Below are 7290 nucleotides of genomic sequence, written 5' to 3' on the forward strand. Positions count from 1 at the left end.
TACACTGAGTACAAGGAGCAAAAATTGCGGTATGTTGGATCAATTTCGGTTCTCTGAGCGGAATCTAATATTGAATAGACTTGGATCTTTGCAAGAACGTTCTGACCAAGGACTTCCAACACTTCATGGCGCGAGAGCTCTCAACACACCACCTCACGAGTACATTAGGTACATATCGAAGCATCTGTTCTCACTCGAGGGCCAAGAGTGGAAGGACATGAGAATCAAACTGACTCCAACATTCACCTCCGGAAGATGACAGAACATGTTCCTACTGAATGCGGAGATGTGCGGATCAACTCAGGGACCACAATGACAAAGTTGTTCTGCAGAAAGGAGAGTTCGAGGTGAAGGACCTGATCGCCAGGTTCACCACAGACATCATCGCCACTTGTGCGTTCGGGACTGGAGGTCAACTCTATTGAGAATAGGGACACCGAAATTTATTAAAGTGGGCTACGATGATGTTGCACCAAAGTTGATAATGATTCTTAAACTTCTAATGCACAGATGTTTGCCAGGAATTGCTAAGTTTTTTTAAAATTGAATATTACGGATCCTATGTGACACAGATTTTTCTGTCAAGAATAGTAAAGGATACTGTAGAATATCGGATGAAAAACAATGTTGTTAGGAACGACTTTGTGGATCTACTAATGCAGGTTAAAGACCATATATATATAAAAAAAACCCTCAGGAGCCTTTATGACAACACTGATAACACAGAAATCACTGGCAGATCGAATTTTAGGTGCTGTTTAAACCAAGAACATTCATGGCGGCAAAAGAACGTAAGTATTACATTTTAATTATTGTGTTTATAAAATATTGATTTGTATAAAAACGTCAGTGTACTGAAGAGGGCAAACAAGATTGTTAATATACGGTTATTTTACAAATGCTCATCTTAGGTAGATTCGATCATCTACAGTTTTCGACTATTGTGTTGTGCTTGAAACCCTTATATGTGCTATAATTTGAATCATTAATTTGTTGGCTTTTACTCGAGGGACTGAACAAATTTTATTTCTGTTTATTTGTATGTTTGCTCGACACCTCGAGAAACGAAGTGAATTATAGACGTCTAAGATTATGCATACAATTTTATTTTCATACGCGCACTATCGGGTTCGATGATGTCCATTGATGGGATTTGGCAGAACGCCATTGAAGCCTATCACTCAGTAGGCTTGGCACCGTATTTCCCCCCCCCCCCTGAGATATGTAAACATTTCTTATAATTCTGTAAGATTTCTACCTATCGCAGCAGAACCTGAAATAAACATAGATTTGACATTGTTCATGCAACGTCAGCAAAATTCTGTTACGACGTGCACATGGTGTGACGTACTCCTCCCTTGTTTTTAGTGGGTAATAAAACCAATGCATCTAAAAGTGAACAGACTACTGCAAAACTAAAACTAAACGTTTTTTATAAATTTTATAAAATTATGATCAAAGCATTCAGCAATTATAATATTTGAAATTAGATCAGTGTAATGATCTAAAACGCCTTATTAAAGGTGGTTACTAAGAGACAACCAACAAGAACTGCAAAAGAATAAAAACATTAGCAGTCAGATCCCACATTCCTTGTACATTTGTTCAAAAATCTTACCTTTTACGAGTGTTTTACATGTATTTGATTGAACCCATATATATAAGTATATCGTAGAGTTCCTTAATGAGATGCTCAGCGACTAATGCTTCTATATGGATCATGCAATGGGTCCCAAATCGCATGGTCGCTTTCGCTCGAACGAGCTTAACTTTCCCTTTTTTGACCCGCTATTGAAACTGCCACTATCAGTAAACTGCTTATTACAACACATTTACTTTCCAGTCAATGTCATCTGGGTGGAGTGATGTGTAGCGTCAAGGTATCCCCAGCAGGTTCAGTTCTGACTGGTTTATGCCTTCTAGTTGAGCCCACACTGGGTACAGCAAAAACCGATGTGTCACTTAAACCCGAACAACCTTATGGATGCTCAGGAGCAGCACATCACTAAACCGCAAATGTCGAAATTCTGGGGCGCAAGGGTAATTCGATAGGTCTAGTCTTCTGCAGGAGATGACTGTTGGAGCTGGTTAGGTTCCCCAAGAGTCAAAGGTTCTTGCTAGCCTAGACATAAGGGTGTGCCACCTTCTGCCGGTTTTGACTGGAAAGGCTGGTTCAGAGCTGGCTTTCTCTTCTTCCGAGGGGACATTAATTGAGATTAGTGCCCTAACTTTTTCCTCATGAATCTAGACAGGAGGCGGCCCCTACTCCCCGTCCAGAATATCCTGTCACTTCGGAAGCAGCGCAAAGGTCCTTATAGGGACTAGGTACAATTTTCTAAGCTTCTTTTCCTAATAGAATCAAAAAAAGCATCAAGGCAACACGTACCAAGAAATAGTGGTAACTGTGCCTGCGAGTCTCTCAACATAACGCTATTTATGCGATGACGCAGCAATATCTTTTGTTTATACTTAATTATTTTAGTATGAAGGTATTTATGGAGCTGTATGCATCTCTTCCTTACTTTTATTGGGTTTAAACAATGGTCGTCGTCGTCTTCTCCATCTGATGCTTATTAAAATTATAAAAAAATTCATAAGTCTTGGGCTTATTTCTCTAATAGCCCCATCTTCACATACCACACAAAAACATTCACTTTTTTTGGAATATAACGGTTAGTAGTTTATTCTTATTGCCAAAATGCTTAGTCAATTTCTGGCGAAATGAATGACGTGTAAATTTATACGTCCAAAATTTTTACAATACAAAATTGTCACTTCTAGTCGAATGTCCCGATGAATACTGATCTTAAATAATTTTTTAGTCCCGTTAGTACAATAAACAGTACATATACAAATGGGTACAATAACTATCCCCACAGAACTGACTTAAATACACGTCTGTTGATCCGACACAAAGTTGTATAGATGTATAGGTATACTCTATAGATCTTGTATCCGACTTAGTTATCAACCGACGTTATGTAAAGCACTGCTTATCAGGTTCTGATAAAAACCTTAGTTGTTGACTTACAGATAAGCCTCCTAATAATATCACTAAAGAGCTCTTGCGATGGGTTTTCATAATATTTTTGTTCTTGTAAAAGTCTTTAGTCACTTCCAAGTGTCTAGTGATATGATTATAAACTTACATAATAGAGCACTAATAATTTCAAACCAGAAAGTATAATGAATCATACATTAAATAGAATATGAGTACCTGTCATTAAACTGGTAACCATATAATATGAAAACCACAGTCCATTTCATGTAGAGCACCCACACTATCTATATGGCCTCTCTAATTAGTGTGAGAGTGGTGTTTGCGGCAAGGTACCTGCGGGAATATCAAGACTCATTTTCTTTTGTACCTATATGACGTCAAGGTTTTTTGTGTGTACAGCACTTTTTCCAGAGATTTAGGTTAGTTAAAATTAGTTATAGGAATCATAATTGTAACCACTCTTGATTTCTCGGTATAATATAAATTAAACATAATTACAATTCAATTATGTATGTCCAGTGTACTATATTATTATACTGATATTGAAGACACGATAGGGACTTATTAAAACCGTATCGTGTCTGTATATCCGTCCGTCCGTCCGTATATATATATATATATATAATATATATATATATATATATATATATATATATATATATACACTTAAAACTTGATAATATATATTAGTTCCTCTTTGGGCAAGGAACAATGCTATTGATTTTGGGATGAACTTATCAAAGGGGCAGTCTGTCTGTCCGTAAACTTGATAGAACAGTTTTAAAGACTTTGAAACATGGCATTTATGTTCCTCTTTGTCCAAGAAGAGTAAAAGAGTATAAGAGTGACGAAGCATTCCGTCCGTCTGTCTGTTCTGTGCGCTACCTCTTTAGATACGTTCTGTCAGGCCCGTTGTGTCGGTTTATTATCTGGGTAGGTTGAAACAAAACCAAACATTGATAGGAATTTTATTTAATTTAGCATTTCCAATATTATTTGTTTCTGTTATGTTGTCTGCTTCTTTGTTTCAGAACTTACTCTGGAACAAATGACCGCTCAAGCGTTCGTGTTCATCCTGGCAGGGTTCGAGACAGCGGCCTCTACCACCAGCTTCTGTCTGTACGAGCTGGCCAAAAGTCCGACAGTACAGGAGCGACTGCGGCAAGAGATAGACGAGGTGTTGGCCAAACTACGACAACAAGATAACCTACCAGGCGCTACAGGACATGACTTACATGGACCAGGTTATCAACGGTAAAATTGTTTTAGTAATTAAAACATGTAAAGCCTTTCGATTAACGCAATAGGTCTTTATACTGAAATCATCTATATCTTTGTACTGAATTCGTGGTATTTTTATGTTTGTTTCCACAGAAACTTTGCGGCGATACGCTTCCCTTCCATTTCTCACGAGGGTCTGCACGGACAGTTACCAGTTTCCAGACACCGATCTGATTATAGACAAAGGAGTACGAATAATAATCCCCACATACGCCATCCACCATGATCCTGACATCTATCCGGACCCGTTACAAGTTTGACCCTGATCGTTTCTCCGAGGTCAACTTTAAAGGAAGACACCAGTACGCTTTCCTGCCTTTCGGTGAAGGTCCCAGGAAACTGCATAGGTAATAGTTTCAATTGAGCTGAGTAAATTGAGCTCTAATTGTAATGTAAATAACTTAGAACATGCCAATATTTGAACAATATATCATAAAACTATATCTACAAATACTTAATATTTATCACTATTGTATTTAACATGCTTAAAATAACATGCTTTAAAAGCTGTAGATAATCAAATATTTCTGGCTGGAATTGTAAAAACCTTGACACGATTTTGAGTTTTAGTGATAGTTTGAATCTTGACGTGTTCATGAAAAAATAATAAATTTTTTATTTTTCTTTCACTAACGAATAACACGATGTGTGAGGTATGTGGATGATACTTTTGTTATTTTTCCTCATGGAGACCCTGAATTAAATAAGTTTTTGAGTCACATTAATTTCTCCTTCCCATCCGCCTCACAATCGAAGTGGAAGTCCAAAACAAGCTTCCCTTTTTGGATGTGTGTGTATGAAGAGATAGTATGTCCTTAAGACAACTGTTTTTCGAAAGAAAACACACACACAGTAAAGTATTTAAATTATCAGTCCAACCATCAAAAATCTGTCATAGAAGGAGTAGCTTACTCGTTATTTGATAGAGCAAAGAGGTTTATACTCAGACAAAGACGGATAAAAGAGGAATTTAAGAATGTTTAATTGGATCTTAGAAGCAATGGATACTGTCACGCCTCCTGCTCAGCTGGGGCGAAGGGGGTGTACTCAGGAACCAAACGCAGCTCAGATTACAGCAACTTTATTAACTTAAACAAAACACTTCCGAAACCCACGGACACCACGCGTCACGACCATCACTAGGCTAAGCCCTACACTAGATCGGCCCTCAGGGAGCTCGGACGTCCGCTCGCGCCGGAGTCCTCTCACGTACACACCGCCTCGGGCGCTCACCTTGCTGACCTCCCCCTCCAGTACTTCCCAGACGGCGGGAACATGGGCCCCGACGTCACACACCCCCAGCCAAATTTAAGGGTGGTTCATTTTCTGCTCTCACAAATGCTCCTATTCCTAAGCCTACTAGATGGGGATTTCTCACAACAATTATGGTTAGTAAACAAAAATAAATGGAGTGCAGCACGGCTGACAGTGATGTATTACATGTCCCTCTCCACTGACAAAACCTTAAGCGTCGGGCTCTCTAACTTTCTATGTTCTGAAAAAGATAAATTCCAGTGCGGCAGTTGACTAGGCCATTCGTTTGTCTAAGCATTCGTTCTAGTGTCTCTCGAAAGTGCTGGAAACATGATTAATTTTAGAGGTGATTTTCAAAGTTTTTAATTTTTGACCACGAAGCTGGAAAGTATGTGTGCCACAGCTAACTTATCCGCCTTCCTGTTCTACACGGATAGCTTTCTGAAACCAAAATGTGGGAGTCAGCGACTAAGCTACAATCACACGGCACTCTCACGTATTAGTGCACCCAGGCTCTTACGCTCTGTTATCTTAACTGTAGTCGTTCGAAGTGTATCTGCAACACAAACTCTAAATGCTCAACAATATGGGTTAGTACATAGGTGAAGTCGTCTATCTGGGTGATAAGTGGCACGTCACCTGACACACATGAAAATACACATAGTGAGCTCAGCTCTTGTATGGTCGCACCCATAAATGTTTTTCTAGGGGCAACGTGATCCGGACACAGCATCACCGGCGTATCTAGGGACCATAGAATTAGTGGATTAATATTCGGCTGGCAGTGCTGCAAGGCTGCTCCCTGTATCACTACCATACTGTCTTCACTGTTAACCAAAAATGACGTTTCCTGCTTAATGGTACAAGTCTGGTTATTCCACGCAAAAGGTATTATTAAAGGGGTATACAATCTCCATTGGGACGTAAGTTTCTTGATTGGAATCTGCAAAATTTATTAAGATTGAGTTACCAGAAATTTACACAATCAGCTATTCTAACTTAAGGGTATTTAGGACACTTCCTCCACTGGTTATCGCTAGGTCATAGCTGTCCCGCTTTTAATGCAACTGTTAATTTTGTTAAATCCTCTCTTAGCTTATCTACAGTTATTATAGAATTCGGGATCTTCCCCTCTCGACATTGACCTCAATATCTCTAGGCGTGTAACAAGTTGTAACAATTGTAACTGACGTACTGTATGGTGCGCGCTCACCTGTAACAAACTAAAACTCTTGTGATCATTTCTCTGTTCGTTTGTGAATTCCTGCTTCTGAAATCGATCGATTAACTTGGTTATGTTAACGCCAACATCCACGACACGTGCGAAGGTCCTCTCTACTTCTGCACTGTAATTCTTCATAACCTAAATTGGACATTCTCTATTTCTGAAAAGGCTTCAGTTACTTGCTCACTTAAGCTATTTTCAAATTTTGACATTAAATATTGATTAGTGAATAAAGGTTTTAACTGTCGTTTAGTCGTTACTCCACAGCACCAATGGGCGAAATCTCCTATCACACTTAAACTCCTCTGGACTCTAGCAGACATACTATTAGACTTTACATATACATCGGATTTCCCACTGAGGCTCGAGTTCAGCCATTTCACTTGCTGTCCTATTCTTTTATCGGCCTGAAGAATCCATGCGAACAACATACATTGGGGATCATTTTAATACTCTGTTACAAAAACCATTATTCTGTGGCAGTGACAAATGAGCCATATCGACCTCTGGCAACACACTTTTGATACAC

At 39.0% G+C, this 7290-nt stretch overlaps 1 pseudogene; it reads left to right on the top strand.

The window, feature by feature from the left end:
• The first annotated feature begins 278 nt into the window (after positions 1–278).
• Positions 279–4633, top strand: LOC124374726 (annotated as a pseudogene).
• Positions 4634–7290: the final 2657 nt, after the last annotated feature.

The sequence above is a fragment of the Homalodisca vitripennis genome, unplaced genomic scaffold, assembly GCF_021130785.1.
Source record: "Homalodisca vitripennis isolate AUS2020 unplaced genomic scaffold, UT_GWSS_2.1 ScUCBcl_9796;HRSCAF=18411, whole genome shotgun sequence".
NCBI classification, from domain to species: domain Eukaryota; kingdom Metazoa; phylum Arthropoda; class Insecta; order Hemiptera; family Cicadellidae; genus Homalodisca; species Homalodisca vitripennis.